The sequence below is a fragment of the Tamandua tetradactyla genome, chromosome 20, assembly GCF_023851605.1.
Source record: "Tamandua tetradactyla isolate mTamTet1 chromosome 20, mTamTet1.pri, whole genome shotgun sequence".
In the NCBI taxonomy this organism is placed as follows: domain Eukaryota; kingdom Metazoa; phylum Chordata; class Mammalia; order Pilosa; family Myrmecophagidae; genus Tamandua; species Tamandua tetradactyla.
This window is the reverse complement of record NC_135346.1, coordinates 27,388,979-27,407,067: the sequence shown is the minus strand read 5'-3', so window position 1 is coordinate 27,407,067 and position 18,089 is coordinate 27,388,979. Positions and strand designations below refer to the sequence as shown.

The 18,089-nt window shown below is 39.9% G+C and overlaps 1 protein-coding gene and 1 pseudogene across 1 annotated transcript in view; both read left to right on the top strand.

Annotated features, from left to right (window-relative positions):
• Window positions 1-18,089, top strand: part of PPP2R2B (protein phosphatase 2 regulatory subunit Bbeta) — a 275,813-nt gene that overhangs the window by 84,659 nt on the left and 173,065 nt on the right. The gene's annotated exons all lie outside the window — the stretch shown is intronic.
• LOC143663945 (enoyl-CoA hydratase, mitochondrial pseudogene) overlaps window positions 1-18,089 on the top strand; it is a 34,104-nt pseudogene extending 16,015 nt beyond the window's left edge.

The window sequence follows — 18,089 nt, the reverse complement described above, 5'->3', positions numbered from 1 at the left end:
TTTAGCCAAGAGCCACCATTTGCTTTGCAAAATTCAAGCCCAGTTTCATTGACTAATACGAATAATAAAAGAATAATGCTGTTTTAGTTCAAGTTGGGCAATTGATTACAGGTGACAAAATACCAAAGATCCTTATAAAGAATAGCAAACTATTTTTATAAGCTAAGCTCCGGTCATTAGCCATGCCCAGGTATCTTCTTTCCATTCCAATCTCATCTGTGAAACTAAGATAAAGTCCAATCTTACTGGCCTTTTTTGGGTAAAGGATTATCAGAATCAGACAAAGGCAATCCAAGTATCCTATGGTAGTTTGTTTCAAAAAGGTGTCCATGATCTCCAGAGACATATCAAAATGAAGTCATCAGGTTCTAGTGGATATGTACTGAACAGGAATCTCTAGAAGTGGTTGGCTGGGAATCTGCATTTTCTTAACAAGGGAATATTAAAAAAAGAAAACGTTGAACGTTAATGGCCCTCCCAGCCCACTGGCCTCCTGTGTTTGGGTTACAGGACTTCAGCCCCTACCTTTGCCCTGGGCATTGTATTTATAGCCCAGTCCAGCCTTGGAGACAGGAAATTGGATTCCTTTAGCTCGGTTGTCCACTCTCAGGTCCTGCCTATTCTCTGCAGCTCTAGTCCTAAATGCCCACCATCTAATTAAAAAATTCCACTTGGGGATAAGTGGCAATATTGACTAATAATTAAGAGCGCAGGCTCTGGAGCCAGACTGCCTGAGTTTCAGTCCCAGATTGGTTACCTGTAGGTTTAGACACAGTTGAGCCTGTGTAATCTTGGTCAAGTTGCTGTGTGCCTTAACTTCTCTGGGCTCAGTTACTTCAATTGTAAAATTAAGATAGCAATAAAAACGGATAATAATTTTTTAAAAATCTGATCATAGCAATAATGTTATTGTGAAGATTAAATGACTTAGTCCTTACATCCTCTCTTCTTATCTACAATGACTCCCTTCCTTATTGCAGCCAGTCTTGGAGCTTTAAATATTATTTATATGTCAACACCTCCCACATTTATATCTTTAATCCATTCCTCTCTCCTGAACACCAGATATGCATCCAACTGCCTTTTCAACATCTCCACTTATATGTCCAATAAAACATCTCAGATTTAACATTTCCAAACTGAACTGTAGATCATCCCCTGAACAAAACTTCTCCATCTGCAGCTCTCTCGTTCTCAGTGGAAGGCAACTTCATTCTTCCAGTTCCTTGGAGTCATTCTTGATTCACATTCCACATGCAGTTCATCATAAAACCCTTCTGAGGGATGACTTGAGTCATCCTCACTGTGCCATACTTCCTGCTGCCTCTTGTTCGCAGCCCACTGTCCCACTGGGCCTTAGCACAACACCCCTTGGCCACAGGTGCTTCATCACAGGAAAAAAAAACAGGGGAAGAACGAACAGCAGCATGGGTCTGATCCCACAGAACCAACCCAAGGCTCTCACGTGTTTTGCAATGGCCGGGACATGGAGCTCAAACAGGCCCTGGAGATCTTCAAAGACAATCTGGCTATTGGGACTGTTATCTTCATCAGCAGCGGTAAAGCTATGGCAGCTGGAGCATGTATCAAGGAAATGCATAACTGATGTTCCAGAGCTGCAACTGCAGCAAGCTCCTGAGCCATCAGGACTGACCAGCCCAGGTCAAGAAGCCAGTTATAGATGCTGTCGGTGGTTATGTCCTGAAAAAAGGTTGTGAGCTTGCTGTGAGTGTGACATCATGTATGCTGGGGAGAAAGCTCAGTTTACACATCGAGAAATCTTACTGGGAACGATTCCAAGTGCAGGGATCACCCAGAGGCTCACCCACGCCACTGGAAGTCACCGGCAGTGGAGATGGTCTACACCAGAGACTGTGTCTTGGCCCAGGATGCCAGGTTGGTCTTGTCAGTGAAATTTTTCCCGTTGAGACACTGGTTGAAGAAGCCATCCAGTGTGGAAAATAATCTTCAACAATTCTAAAATTGTAGGAGCAATAGTCAAAAAATCAGTGACAGTAGCTTTCGGAATGACATTGACAAAAATAAATTTGAGAAGAAACTCTCTTATTCAACTTTGGCCACTGAAAACCAGAAAGAAGGAATGACCAGGTTTATGGAGAAGAGCAAGACCATCTTCAAAAAGCAGTAGAGTGGAATGACCTGAAGAGGAGAAATTCAGTACTGCCAGTTTTAGGAAGCAAATAGGGCATTCTTTCTTACAGGTCAGTAGGGGTGTCATGCAGCTTCTCTCCCACTGCCGCGACCTTGGACCAGTACACAGGAGGTGGTGGGTCATTGCCCAGAGGCTGCGACCTGCATCCTTTTGTGGCATAGGGGTCCGTCTTCACCCAGTGCTGATTAGAATCCATGTCTGGATTGTATTCATGTTCTGGTCTGATGATACTCTTTAAAAACAAAAATTCAAGAAAAAAATATCCTATTGGCTCATTTAAAAAATAATCCAGGGGATACAAGGGTAGTTCAGTGGTAGAATTCTCACCTGCCGTGCCGGAGATCCGGGTTTGATTCCCAGCCCATGCCCTTCCCCACAACAAACAAACAAAGAAACAAAAACCAAACCAACAAACAAATTCAACAAATGGTGCTGCGGTAACAGGATATTCGCATGGAAAGAGGATGAGATGTGACCCCCGCCATGCAGCATACAAAAAAAAGGAATCCAGGTGCAGTCTCCTTTAACCACTTTCACTGCACATTGACCCAAGCCACTGTCTAACTGCATTGTTCTAAGTCTCCTGCTTTTCCTTGCCCTTAATCTCAAAATCTGTTCTCCACACAGTAACGAGACTGACTTCTTTTAAAATTTTAGGCCATATCTGGTCACTCCTCTGTTGAAAATCTTTTGGTCACTCTCCATCTCACTTTGTTAAAAGGGCCCTTATGGCAACCTACAAAGCCTTATGTGATCAACCATCCCTTTTCCTCTTTGACCTCAGCTTCTATTGCTTTCTCCCTGCTCAACAGTCTTCTTGTTGCTGGCCAAAACTCACTAGTCATTGGGGTTTTAGCATTTGCTGTTTCTTCTTCCTGGAATACACTTCTCCCAGATACCTACAAGGACAACTTACTTATTTTCTTCAACGTTTTGTTCAAGTGTCATTTCTCAAAGAAGCCTATGTTAAATACCCTTAACCTGTTCTGTTTTCTCGTAGTCATCTTCTATAGACTTTTATAGACTTATCATTTATCAGATATCTCCTTCCATGAGAATCTATACTTGAAAAGTATTGTTTATTTTATTCAGTGCTATACCCCAGCATCCTAGAACAGTGCCTGGCATGAGGTATGTATTCAAATATCCATTAAACAGGTGACTGAATGAGCAATTGCAATTGACTTAGAACATTGCTTATAATTCTCCACAGGTTTCCGTCTTGGCTCTTGAACTGTTTAATATTTTGTCAGTGTATTGGCCAGGATTCTTGTGGCTGAAAGGACTGAAAAATAATACTAAACACTTGCTTATTAAAAAATTCTTCACACACAACTTAAAAGTTCAGAAAATATTAGCTTCAGGTAAGACTTAATCCAGAGCTCAGATATGTCATCCTAGGCCTACAGTATGCACTGTGTCTAAGGAGATCCAGCAGCTTTTCCAGGCTTTCTCTTTATGATGGGAAATTGGCTGCCATAATGCAGGGCTTCACATCTCCTTAAATCCCTAGGAAACATCTCCTAATGTTGCATTAACTCTACCTAGCAAGAAGAAATAACTGGCAGACTTAGGTCAATGAAGACAAATTGTGATGTTGAGAGGGGAACTTGACCTGAGAATGAGAAAGGGGAAAGCCATGGGACTGTTGGCAGAAGAAGGAGAAAATTGGTGTGGAAACAGCCAATGACTGTCCAGTAGATCTGCGGTTTGGTGTAATGGTAGTGAGTGCATGCTTATTAGGTTAAGTATTTTAGCATAAGATTTGGGGATTCAAACTAAACTAACATATGGGTAAGTCGATGGTTTTCTTCATTTATTCGAGAAATGCAATAGCATCTGCAAAAGTACAAACGAATGGAAATGCTTGACATGTTTGGAGAGTTGTTGATGTGAAGAGAGTGACAGTACTATGTTGGAATCTTCTCACCTTTACTAATGAGTTCTGGATCTAAATCTCATTGGTGCAAATTGGATTTTTTTTTTTATCCTTGAACCAATCACTGTTGCCAGGAGGATGGAGTATGCTAATTACCTCAGGGTTTCAAGACAATCCGACACACACACACACACACACACACAGCAGATTGAGCTAAGAGAAAGAAAAATTAGGGTTCTCTTAATAAAAGAAGGGAGAATTGATGCTGAAGAGGTACCAGAAGCAGAAAAAGATCTAAAAATAATCTCGAAAAGGACTGATAGATCAATATGATATTGACATCATTTCAAAGTTAATTGTAGGACATTGAACACAGTAAAAAGATGAGTTAGGGCGTGAGAATTTTAGAATACCCTGCCACTTCTTTTCAGAAAGACCCAAACCATTCTACACCCCGCTTTATAAATTATACATGTGTCCCTGCAAAGGGTGTAAGCAGAGAAACAAATCCAGAAAGACAAATGCCTGGGCATAATTGAACCTTCCCATTGCCTTCCCGTTTGCCTTTCCTCTCTTTCACTTTCCTTTAGGGTTTGAAGGATACTTTTATGAGTAGAGGAAAAGAGGGCGTTGGTGGGAAGAGAGGTGGGGAGACTGAGAAATAACACAGCTGACTTTATCCTTGGAAGGAATGTCTTGGCAGTGCCGCCTTACCGCAGGTGTGCTCGTGGGGAAAGCAGACATCCGTGTATCTTTCTGTGTGTGTTCCAGGTCTCCATCCTATGCACGTCCCTCTTGGCAGCACTGATCTCTGTCTTCTCGCTGGCGTAATTAAGCACTCCCAATGCTACTGCCCCAATTTCTAGTCTGTGGGTGAGGGAGTTGCCCTCACTTGTGCCAGCCCCCCAGCATGTTCCTCCTTAAATTATGCGTATGCTAATGAAGTGTGAAAATCAGCCAAATAGCAGCTCTTTCTAATCACTTAAAGTCCCAAGAGCACAGGGACTTTTTAATTCATTTTTTACTTTTCCCTTATTTTGGGGATGGTTGCTACGATTTTCAAGCCAATCTGCAAGTAAGTCCAAAGCACAATTCTCTAGGTAGCTCTCTCCTCCCATTCTCTCGCCGTCACTCCCCCACCCCCTTTCCCTTCCACAGAATGAGGGTAATTGGCATTTCCACTTCTACCTCAAGTGAGAAGAGTCTTCAGGAAAACCAGTGACTGACCCACTGTGCCCTTTTCATTTGCATCTGGGGCTAGATAATCCCTAGTTTTACATTCGTACACAGCGAGCCCCAAAGGGCAATTAACTACACTACATTATTTCCCACCCCCTGGAGGGCTATGTTCAGAGAACATTTCCCCCAGAGATGGTACATGCTACAACCGTTGTGTTGTGGTTACATTTTACTGTTGCATTGCGTTTTCATCTTCCTGAGTCTTTGTGAGTCAACCTTTTATCCTTCTAGACCTAGTAATGCTCTGTATCTCCCTGATCTGGCCCTTGCCTGCCTCTCCGATCATCTGCTTCACCCTCACCCCCTACCCCCACTTTCCTTACGCCACCTTAGGGTATTTGCACTTAACTCTTCCCTCTTCCTAGAAAGCTTTATCCACAGGTCTTCATATGACCTGCCTCTTCCCATCCTTCAAACCTCAGCTCGGTTATTATTCCTCAGAGATGCTGACTCAGACCACATAGTTAACACTGAATCCCATTCATCATTGTTATCACATTTTTTTTCATATTTATCAAAGGGAATAAATACCATATTTATTCCCTTTAAAGCCCCCATATCACTAATAACATCCCAGTCCTTAGATGTATGTCCTCTCTCTACTTGAGAGTAAGGGACCTTGACTCTTGTTGCCACATCACCAGGGTTCAGCACATGACTGGCATATAGTAGATGCTCAGTAAATGTTTTGCATAAATCAGTGGTGCTTTGTGGGAACATTTGACACGTTTTTCTATTCTGGTATAAAGTTTTATTTCCCTAGCTGCTTCACTCTAGACCATTTGCTCCTCCCAAAGGAAAGGACCTTGTTGTCTTCATATATATTTTTTTCAGATTGAGTACGCCAGAAATCCATGCTGTTTTCTCTGGCCGTAACTTGACTCCAAAATCCTTGATGGTAGTGAATGTGTTACCAAAAGTTTAATGGAGAGATCGGGGAAAGGGTTATGTTGCATGTCCTACAGTCTCTTTTCTTTCTCCCATGTCTTGCCTATTTTCCTTTCCAACTTTCCTTTATTTTCTCCCTCCTCTTTGCCCACATGTCCACTCAAAATCCTCTTTTCCTCTCCTTTGTCCAGAGAAAATCAGCTGTTACCCTCAAATTTCACCCTACACAGCAAAACAGCTTCCTAGTGAGCTGAGCAGCAGCCACCTTTTGTTCCTCAAGCACACTCCTTAGGGACCTGAGTTCATTCCAACATATTTGAATGAATACATCACTGCATAGATGTTATCTTGGTCCCAAATGATCCGAGCCCTTCTTTCATTTTATTCATTTATTCAACAAATATTTATTAATGTTTATGCCAGGTGCTTGGGATATAAGAGTGAGCAAGATAATTTGCTGATGTTAAGGTCTCTGAGAGTAACTCAGGGAGATGAATGAATATGGAGGTTTGTGTATGTCAAAACCTCAGATGAGAGAGAAGTTTTCTTCTCTGGTTGCAAGGGGCTCTAATTGTAAACCAAAGGGCTGTATTTAAATAGCACCCTTCACCCTGATTTTAACGTGCTTTTCCAAATTATTTAATGCTATGATTTCATGTTTCTCTGCCCAGCCTCAGCTTCCTTACTTTGGAGAGCAATTACTCTTCCTTTTTCACCAGGGTGTACAACTGAGAAGAAATGTTGTTGGTGAGTGTAGCATTGATCATCATCTCTAAAATCCAGACAAAGAAGGTTGACGCTGAACTATATATTTTTTGGAGTCTGCGAGGGATTTTTTTCTTTTTTCTTTTTCCTCCAAGACACAAAATATAGCTAGACTCAGCGGAAGGCAGTAAATAGATGAGCCACATATGAAAGCTGCAGGCAGCTCCAGAGATGTCAACACAACAGCCTGCGGGAGACGGAGGGATGAGTTGTCATGGCCCGCTGGGAAAGCAGGTCTGCTCAGTTTTGATATTGCCTCTAGAGGTAGGAAAGATGATGTGGTACTGAGCTCCTCACCAAAATGGAATGAGAGGGGAAAAGAGATCCAATAGTTGGGTCAAAGCTGTTTAGTGTTATTATCATCACACTTGTCAAAGTTGGAGCCCGAAGCAAGGAAAAAAAGGAAACTGGTCAACTATGGCCTGAATTCTACCTGGAGGTGGCTTTTGTTCAGCCAGTATAGAATTGGCCCTCAGCATTTAATTAAAAAAAATAATAAGTCACCAACATTTAAATTTCAGATGATTTTAAAAATTAAATCTATATATTGTATTTCCATCTTCCCTTAAAAACTTGGATAGTCAGGCCAGGCGGGCACATGCATCCTTCATGGCCGCCACTGACGGCTGTGGGGCAGCACTGAGCCTTTCTCCAAGCTCACGTGCGAGACCCCGGACAGTCATGGGCCAGGCCCAGCCTCTTCCACTCGTGGAAATGACTCACCTGGCGCCTGAATTTGCAACCCTCAGCCCAGAACTATGGAAAGAAACATAACATTGTTTGATTGATTGATCGATTGATTTTTGACAGACCTAACTTTCAAATTCCAGATGTATTACCAAAGAGCTATTTGCTTGGGACAAATCCTTAACAACCGTATATATCAGTTTCTTTTCCTGTGAAATGGGGGTTTGTTACAGTACCTACTTCATAGAGTTGTGAGGAATGGACGCATCAATCCCTATAAGGCACCCTGTGTAAGACTTGGCTTTTATAATAATTGTTTTATATAATATAATTTTTTAATTAAAAGCATCAAATAAGCATTGCTATTAGCTTGGTTATAAAGGAAAAGTTCCTGAGTTAATTGAATTAAAGAACATCTTAGAAGCTCTATCGTTCTGTTGCTTCCAGGAACATTTTCCTTTTCTCTGGTGATTGATCTGTAGCAGGAAGGAATATGCTAGGTTTTATCATACCTAAATGTCTTTCTTTTCTTCATTTTCTTCTCTGGAGAGAGACAGTGAGACTCAAACCAAATCATGCCTGATTGTCATACCAGGAAACATTAACATGGGCAAAAGAATGAAACAGTCAGTACAAAAACAGTGGAGTTTTAAACTAAGAGCTTTGGAAAAAGCAGAAGGCAATATAAATGTCTGCAGTTGCCTGTAAGTAACCTCCACCTCCTCTCACTCCCCCAGCACTGCACTTTGGCAGTGGTCACCAGTAACTCCCCAGGTGGGTGGAATGCAGTGGCAGCGAGGAATTTCAGGGAAGAGCAGAGTTTCTCTTATCAGGGTGTGGGATAAACAGGATGGGGCCAACTCCATAATTGGCCCCTAGCTGACTCTCTCAGAGAGCACTTAACTTGACAACCAGGTAAACCACAATAACGCACTTAAAGGGGTGTTTACTGAAGAAGTTGCCAGGGAGAAGTGGAGAGGGGATGGGGGCCTTGAGTGTCATTTTAAAGCTTGAGAATGACCTTGGAGAGGGGTTCTTCTTAATAGTGTACTACATATGTTTGGTAATTTTTGTCTTCTGTTTGCTTCTCTTTGCAGTCATAGGTTCCACAAGTTGATCCTTCTTCTCCTTTATTTAATCTTCAATTTGCTTCTAACTTATGTGTCCAATCTTAAAATCTCACAATTCTGACATCTTAGTATGTCTGAGACTGAATTCATCAGAGAATTGACATTCTCTAAAGTTAAAGTAATTGGATTTTCTTTTGCAAGGTACAGATATTTATCCTAATAATGGGCAATATCTTAATTTCTATGTGGCAGCCATTATTCTGAAGATCTGTGATTTAGGTGAAAAAAAGTTGTGTTGATATGCTTGCCACCTACAAACTAGCACTTTTAATACTACATTTAAGACCAAGAGTCCATATAGCTTGATCACATATATTTAGAATTCCAATTCTGAATTCATGTTAATTAAACTATGTTAAAGCAGATTTGCCATTACCAAAATTTATGATACTTACTGAAGTTGTGAACAGGATAAATAAGATTAGAGTGGGGAAATGTCCAATATCCCCAAAGAGTGGGTGCTTTGATTCAATTTTCCCACCTGTGTTAGTAGTGTTAGTATAAATATTTCCTACCTAATTAAAATGGATCTGGAAGAATTTTCATTCACAGCAATTTTTTCAGGGCTATATAGAAGCATGTTTTACTTAAAAGTAATGACTACATTTTTCCAAATCTATCAAAATGAAACTTTTAGGCTGCCGAGACTGCCCTCAAATTTTTAGTTTTAGTTACTGAGATTTCACTTTTGTTTTATAGTAGTTTAGTGAGAGAACCTTCCTCATACATAGTTACATCATACAGACAAAGGTTGGATGCAATTTGGGAAAACATAGCCTAAAGCACGGTTGTGGGTTTTTTTTTTTAATTTAATTTTCAATAAGAGAAAGGGCAAATTTTTAACTAGCCCATTTTTCTCCTTGGCCCGAAAGGTCTAGACGCATTTTAATTTCTCACCCACGTGGTACCTCTCCTTCCTTTGTGGGCCAAGTTCTGCTAAATTATATGTCACACTGCACACACAAACCGGTACACACACAAACGGGTACACACACAACCGTGCATGCCGCAAGCATTCCTGTCTTATTTCTGCCTGATATTCTCCTAATGTATAAACTACTGAGTTGGTCACTAAAGCAGAAGCACAGCCTCTTGCCTCTCCTATCCCCCAACTAGCTAGTGACAAAATGTCTGCAATGTCTGGGGACAGACTGATGTTTAATAATTAAAGTCTTCGGTGCTGAAGTTTTGTTTCGCATTCACAGAAAATCATCTCACCTACTGTCAGGGATGTGCAGGTTGTATTGTCTATATACCTGTGCCTGTTGACAGTTACAAAGGAAGGTACCCACCCCAAGAGTTTTCTTTTTGGTGCCTTGTATTAGAGAAATGCTGGGGCTTTTAAAATCAATTTATAGCCTCTGACAAATTGCTTTGTTAATAGCATTGCATTTAATTGCTTATAAAAATTAGGTGGAGTACGAAAAAAAGGAAAAATACATAAAGCATAAATGAAAAAATTTAAAATTATTCGTGCTATTTAATCAACAACTGGCAGAAATGATAGGTGAGAAATAAGGAATCCTTAAGTTTATAGTATGTGAATATTTTGGTCAAGTCTTTGTCTTTATATTCTATGCATATATATTGTTAACAAAAACAGAGGCTATGCTATATTCTTCTATACCTATACCCTACTATACCATACTTCCATACCATACTCTACCTTATGGTATATGGCATATAACATCTCCAGCAGTGGCATCTGAAAATCTTCATTTCAGTCTAATTGATTATACAGTGCAACCTGAGTGAGAAATTAAATCTAGGAATGAGACTATGACCACGTATACATCTGTAATAGAAATATATCATGAATATATCACTAAAAATTCCTCTATGACATGATTTTCGGTGGCAGTGTAATAATCTACCATATAAATTCACCTTAATTTACTCTATTCTTAGACATTTGGTTGTTTCTAGTTTTTCATTATTCTTACTCATTTTTGCTAAACTATACCTCATATTTTTTGCATATTTGCAGGAAATATTCCTAAAAGCAGAAATTGAGTTAGATTATATGACAGCAGTTTTAAGGTATATTTCCCTGTTTATAGATCATCCCATGATGCTGTTGTATACATGTGTCTATCCAGACGCCCCCCCCTTCCTAACCCTGTCTCTGTTTGCCTCTTTGTGTGTGTCTCTCTCTCTCTCACACACACACACACACACACATACACTTACACACACTATCCTTACTAAGTGAATTTGATGGAGTGACATAGTCAAGGGAATTTAGAAACAAAAGTGGTCACCATGTGTGGAGCATAAGTTGAAGAAACATAAACCAACTCTATAAAAAAATGGGCAAGGAAGAAAACAGCTATTGAGCCATGAGGTGTAGAGGCTTTCATGTCCTTTTCTATGACATGATTTGGGCAATAAGTGAAAATCAAGAAAGCAAATAGAAAAATCTGCTTAGAAGTTAAAGATTAATGTAGTCATTGATCAGGCTGAAATCTTAATTACTGTAGCCATCTCTTTGGACTTTGGGCTTTTTAAATTGAAAGATCATGGGGTATGCTGCTTTAGGGGAAACTGGGATCTTGAGATTCATGGATTAATACCAAAGACTTAGGTATTCCAAATGTAAAGGAGGCTCAAAATTATATCCTTATTTTGGTTCGAAACAACCATTTTTAGATCTTCAATATCTGCAGTAGAGTTGTGAGTCTTTTATGGCAGTAGATGGTAAAGAATCTGGTTTGATCCAAAATTCATTTCAGTCACAGTATCTTCCTTCTCCCTATATTTGAACCTCAGTTGGATTTGATCTGCTTGTAATATCTTCAGGTTATCTGTGTATGTAAAGTACTACACTCAGGCAACTCTGATTCTATGAAATGTTGTGATAGCTTGAAAGAAAAATTCATTTTTCCACTGGTGATAGTTAAGGAGTATATGGTTTTTGTCTAAAATTGTTTGGTCTTGTTTTTCAGTTCAGAACCCTTATTCTATTTTCAGGAAAACACTCTACCAGGGTTATGTGGAGAAGAGCATTCAGATAAATCTGAAATGCATTTGTAGAGATTCTATCTGCCGTGCTTAGAGTTTGGATTTTATTCTGGCAAATTGAGGAGAGTATCAGGGTTTTCCAAATATCATGTAAACAAAATATCTCGTTGGCCTAATGACTGCACGAATTTGGATAGTTGGCCTAAAGTAGGCAAATGCCCAAATTTTCTTCTTTAAGCCTGTAGCTCAATAGATGCACTTTCATATTTGTTTATGATGTGTTAAGAATTATGAGAAAGATGGGGTAATAGTGGCAAAGAACACAGGTTTAGACATATAGCTGGGGTGGTACTGACACTACTATCTGAGCTATGTGACTTGGGGGCAGGTTTATGTAATGCATTTAACTTTGAGTTGCCTCATTTGCAAGTTGGGGGTAATTATACATATATCATGGTGTTAGTATGGGTATAAGTGAATAATTATATGTGAGCATTATAGAGAGAGAGCAAATAAGTGCTTTGTAAATTATGTTAACTACTCTCATTTTCATCTGGGATGTGGGTGAGAATTGGAAGAAAGGCACTGAGGATTACGTTCGACTGTGTGCCCATTAAGACATAGATATATTCCTGTCCTCCATGCAATTCAGCCAACATATGTTGCTAGCTTAACCATTTTAGAATGATATGAGATTTGCAAGCATGAACAAATGAATGAGTGAGTGAAATGGATGCCAACAGTGGACAAGTAAATTCTAGAGGTATTTGAGGTAGAGTCTGGGGAACAAATAGAGTTTTAGTGGGCCAGCAATTGGGGAAGAACGTCTACAGAGAGGTAGTGCCAGCAGCAAAAAACATAGTGATAGATATTTTCATTTCATCCATTCAACAAGTATTTAAGTCTCCATTCATTCCTGGCCCTGCAACAAATCTGGGTGTTTGGAAAAAGTGCAGAGTACTAGACAATAGCACGGACTGGAGAAAGGAATATGGCAAAGAAAAGGGTAGAATATGCAGTTAGAGGTCCATTTATAGAAATTCTGTCTGCCATGCTTACAGTTCGGATTTTATTCTGGCAAATTGAGGAGAGTCTCTCTTGCTTTGCGACAAGCAGTGCTTGCTGCACCATCCCCTGTATTCCCAGTACCACAGGGTCTGGCACTTGGCATTCAGCAAACATTGGTTTTCAATTCTAGAAAAGCAGAGATGATCATTTTTTAATCGATTGTCTTGCGATCTTTCTGACTATATACATTTTACCCATGTTTTCCGTGATTCGAAATATAAAACATCCCACCGTCCAGTCACTAATTCATTCATTCAAAAGACATTCATGAAACACATACCCTGATTTATGCTAGGGACTGATCCCAGAAAAATTAATTTTGTTTTTGTTAGTTTCTCCTATAGCTCTGCTAAGTGCTGGGCACATAATAGGTTCAAAATAAATTGCAGTTTGGTATTAAAGGAGCAAGCATTTTACTGTAGGGGAGAAGTGCTACCGCCATATTTTATCATTCCTTACAATTTTGTGTTTCTAAGAACAATTGAATCGAGCAACTTCAATTGGAAAACAAAAGCGCTACCTTGATTTAGTGTCTGAACTCTCCAATTCTAACAGAAACCAAAACAATCTCCTATACCTTCGAAGCAGATTCTACCTTCATGCGCATCTTTGTCCATAATGTGTGTGAATCCAGGAAATGATTCTATTCTAGGCCCAGGAATGAGTGGAAGGGAGGGAGGCACACCCCTACCTTATGCAAAGTCTGTAATGTTTCCACTAGTGGCATCTGAAAATCTTCATTTCGGTCTAACTGGTTCTGTAGTGCAACCTGAGCCATAAATTAAACCTGGGGATAAGACTATGACCACTCATGCATCTGTAATGTCTATGAGCTATACGGTCATTGCAGAAAACAGCAAGGAACATAGTTGCAATCGACTGTTGGCCTCTGAGGAAATTATTAATTAAGTTTTATCTTCTCCCCGGCATGCTTCAGTGTCACTGCTATGAGTCTTTAGACCTGGGGAAACTGCACCTCAGTAATAACCGGGCTTATCATCGGGCTGGCAGTCATTTAATACACTCCTTTGTCTGACACCAATCGTGAACCGCAGTGTGGGATGTCAAGGGGTCTGCAAATGCCAATCGCACGCCTCACTGTACATCGGGCCCAGGATTCAGATCTCATGATAGGAAATTCAAGAGTCAACAGCTAGCAGTAATCCATTTTCTGGAAGCGAGGTGTGGGCATGGCCCTGTTTGCAGCACCTGGTCCATTTAGTCTCCCATGCTGTCTCCAAAAGAGCTAAAAATCCCACCCGAGGACTGAAAGAGAAGAGACTGAAGTGTCACTGTGTTGACACCATCTAGATGGAGTGCTATTTTTGAATCTCTGGATGAAGGCACAGTCTTGGCCAGGAAAATCAGAGCCGAAATGTCATTTCCAGCTATTTTCTTTGAGAGATTTCCCAAGATGGAAGGGCTCAGCCCACGAATCGAATCGTGTTTTTGATGTTGTTCCTCACGGCTTGCTGAGCCAGCCAGCTGTGTTCATTCTGCCCCACACTGAACCCCCACATTAAATGTTTTCTGATCAGTTAGCAGCCGTCCTGTAGACCCACCAAAGCAGATTGGAGTCCGGCTCTGTTTTTCCATAGATGGGTGGTCGTGCCCCACTAATGCAGATTTAAGCATCCTCGTCTCAGGCAAGACAGCAGGTAGAGAATATCAGGCACAGATGGGGTTGATTAGACTCTGAGTTTTCCAAATGGTTACTTAAACGTGCCTTCTGTGGCCCAGCTATATATTTTATGACTGTGCCATTCGCCCTTGCTTTATGTGTTTGGGCCTTCTCCTCTTGTGTTCTGGTTTATATTAGAAAACTCATGACATAGGAAGTCTAAGGGGAATGAAAATCCAACTCGAGAGACCTTTATTGAATGACTGCAAGGGATTGTGCTGGGTGCCAGCGGTAAGGCTAAGAATGAATAAGACACATCCCCTGGGAGGAAGAAAATCAAGAAGTGACAACACTGACAATAGCCATGACAATTTTTCCTCAAATTGCCTGGATAGGCTGCATGTTTGAGGTTGGCAGCCCATGTGGAAATTGCACTCACGTCTTTATTACGGCCCCTCTAATCATGCCATATTCTGGATGTTGTCCTTGCAGATGCTGTAGTGGAGACAGTTGGGGTTAGGAGAACTTTATTCTCCATTACAATTTCATGGAGAAATCTGTTCCATTCTGGAATTTAACTAACAGTTATTTTAAAATCATCTGCTTTTTGAAACCTTATAAGCTCTTACAGACATTTCAGGCAGGAGATATTTATAGCAAAGAATATTTTTAGGGGAGATGTCGTCACACCAGGGTACTAAATTGTCATCAGGAATGCTGGAACTGAAAGGTTTTTGCCAATCTCTATGGCAGAAGAAAAATGATTTAACCATGGGCATGTAAGCCTCATAGAAGATTACACTTTGAAAAGTGGGAGGCATTTTGCCCTTCTTCTTGTCCAGCATCCTTCCGTTTGCCTGAATTCCCTGTAGGACTTCTCTGCCCATCAGAGGTAATCTGATTTTCCAGTGAACTCTCCAGTGTTGGGACATGTACTTACTCATGGTAACACCTTCATTTTTTATGTCTGTCATTATTAGGGAGGACTTCCTTGATTTTACTAAAATTTGGCTTTCCATCATTGGTCTTAGTTCACAAACTTTGTTTTATTCAGTTAATGACAAGAAAAAGCGTATTGCTGATAGTGTAAAACTGGGTACCATTTAGTGAGTGCTTTCCATGCGCCACGCACTGCCGGGGAAATGATTCACACACATCGTCTCATTTCACTTTTATAACCTCCCCATGGGATAAATGTTAGCATTCTATCCTATCAGTTTTTTGGAAACCCAAAAAAGCAGTTTTAAGTCATTCATCAAGTTAGAGTATCCAGAGATTCCAGAGAATAAAAGGGACTTTTGTATATTAAAAAGTTTTTTTACTTGTTCATTTTGCTCAGGCCTAATTCAAGGCTGGTAAGTCCACAGAATTCATCAGACCTACAAAATGTACGTTTTCTCTCTTGTTTTCCCTATAAGTACTAAGATATTTCATTCCCTTTTATGGCTGGCATTACTCATTAGCACAGGTTACCATACGATTGCTTTGAGAGGGTGGGAATGAGGTATTTGGGGGAAGACATGGCCTGCGTGCACTGTCATTAAGTGCTAAGAGAAACAGATTATCCAGATAATTTGCACTTAAAAATAACACAGCAATTAAAATTGGCATCTATAGTTAAATAAGATGTTCTAGAATAGCTGGACTGGTTGAGAGATAATTTGACCTAAAATAACGTTTGGTTGGTTTATTTTATATGTGCCAAAAAAAAAAAAAATTGAGTGACCTCCCAAATCTTGGCGCCCATGAAAAACAAGTTTAAAGGAAGGAAAACAAAGGAAAGAATGGACTTTAATTCCCTTTGGGCTCGGTGCATCATTGAATGCTGACCTTGTACTCTTTCAGACTGATTGATTTTATAGGTAGGCCATAATTCATGATTTTGGTGGATGTGCTATAATATAAAGGAGAATGTGCTCTATTTCCCCTAGTCAACCAAACACTGAAAATGGAGCTGTAGAGGTGTGAGATAAGCTCCATGGCTTTAATTCAAGTCCAGATTGTAATAAAACAGTCTGAAAGCAGAATATGAAGCCTGGCCCTGCTTTGTGTAGACCTTTAGAAAAGATTAAATAAGAAGTTAAGGAAAAAAGACACCACCTCTTCAGAATTGCATCAGACATATTAACCCCGGAAGGTCCAAATAGAGCTCCTGGAGCACAGACGGCGGGCGCATGATGGTCATTTCCCACAATCCACTGTTTTCCCAGTCGCTGTCCATCACTGGATAATGCCGTTTAATCCTTTATGCTGATTTAAAATTCCATCAGAGGAAGTAATGTGTTTCTGTTCTGGAGGTTTACTATGGTAAATGCATTCCTGGATTAACTTTATCTTCATTATTACAGGGGTCTTTCAGGTGCTCACACAATTTTAAAAGAAAATAAAACAAAACCCTTCTATTTAAAAATATGTTTCCCATATCAGAACCCATTTATGATGTTTATGGAATGCTATTTGACATCTCAAAAGCTGAAATCTTGTTCTTTACAGGCAAAGGAGTCTTAATATTGAAAGGTCTGGACAATCAAAACCTCTAAACAATATGGGATTAGGCTGTTGTTATGCCCAAAGGAAATTTCCACCCTTATTCTTTCTTCCTGTGTGTATGTGTTTTAATTGTCTGATCAGGAGTGAGATTGATTGTTTTTGAACTTTTGTTGCCACAGACGCCTTTGATCAAAAAAAAAAAATCTTTCTTGTGGGTATAAATAAATAAGGCCAAAAAAGGTGCTAGTTGTGGGCCCATTCAAGCTTGTGGACATTGAGGGGCTCTAAGGCTAGGCCTTAGCAGAGCACTTTTTTGGTTGCATTATTTGAGGCTTTTCTAACGACATAAGCAATAGACAAGTGTATTCCCATTTGAAAAAAAAAAAGAAAAATCAAACAACACAGAAGAATATAGACCAAAATGTAAATGTAACCCCCTAACTCCCACCTGAAATCATCCCTCTCTCCAGATGTCACCACCGCAAACAATTTGAATCTTTTCTCTGTATTTAGAAATAAATATGTGTATTATTAATAAATATAGAGTTAGGATTTTAAAATGTACATTCTATAATGTTCGTGTTGTATGTTAATTGATTTTATTAATAAAAAAAGAAAAATTGAGTAAAAATAAAAGTTTTTTAAAAAAAAAGTACATTCTATGTGCATTTAGATTCCATAAGGGACAGTGCAACGGTGGCTCAGTGGCAGAATTCTCTTCTATGCCGGAGACCCGGGTTCGATTTCCAGAGCTTGCCCATGTAAAAAAAAATATCCATAAGGGCAAGGGTTTTTGTCTGTGTGTTTCACTGTTTTATCCCCAGTGCATGGCGTATAAGCAGTCAATAAATGTTGCTGTATTAGTGAGCAAATTATCCTGCAACTTGCTTTTATGTTCAGCAATAGGTCTTGAAGATCTTTCCGTGTTCAGCACATATAGAACCATCTTACTCTTTTTTAAAGGCTGCCTTGTATTTTATTGTCTGGATATTCCAGAATTTATTTAACTACTTTCTATGGATGTAATTCAGGTTATTTCCATTTTTTACTCCAATAAGCAATGCTTCAATGAGTGTTGTTTTAGTTAAAATAAATATCACACAGTGGGTTGGGGTTTAAAAATGGGAACATACTGGGTGGGCCACGGTGGCTTAGCAGGCAGAGTTCTCGCCTGCCATGCTGGAGACC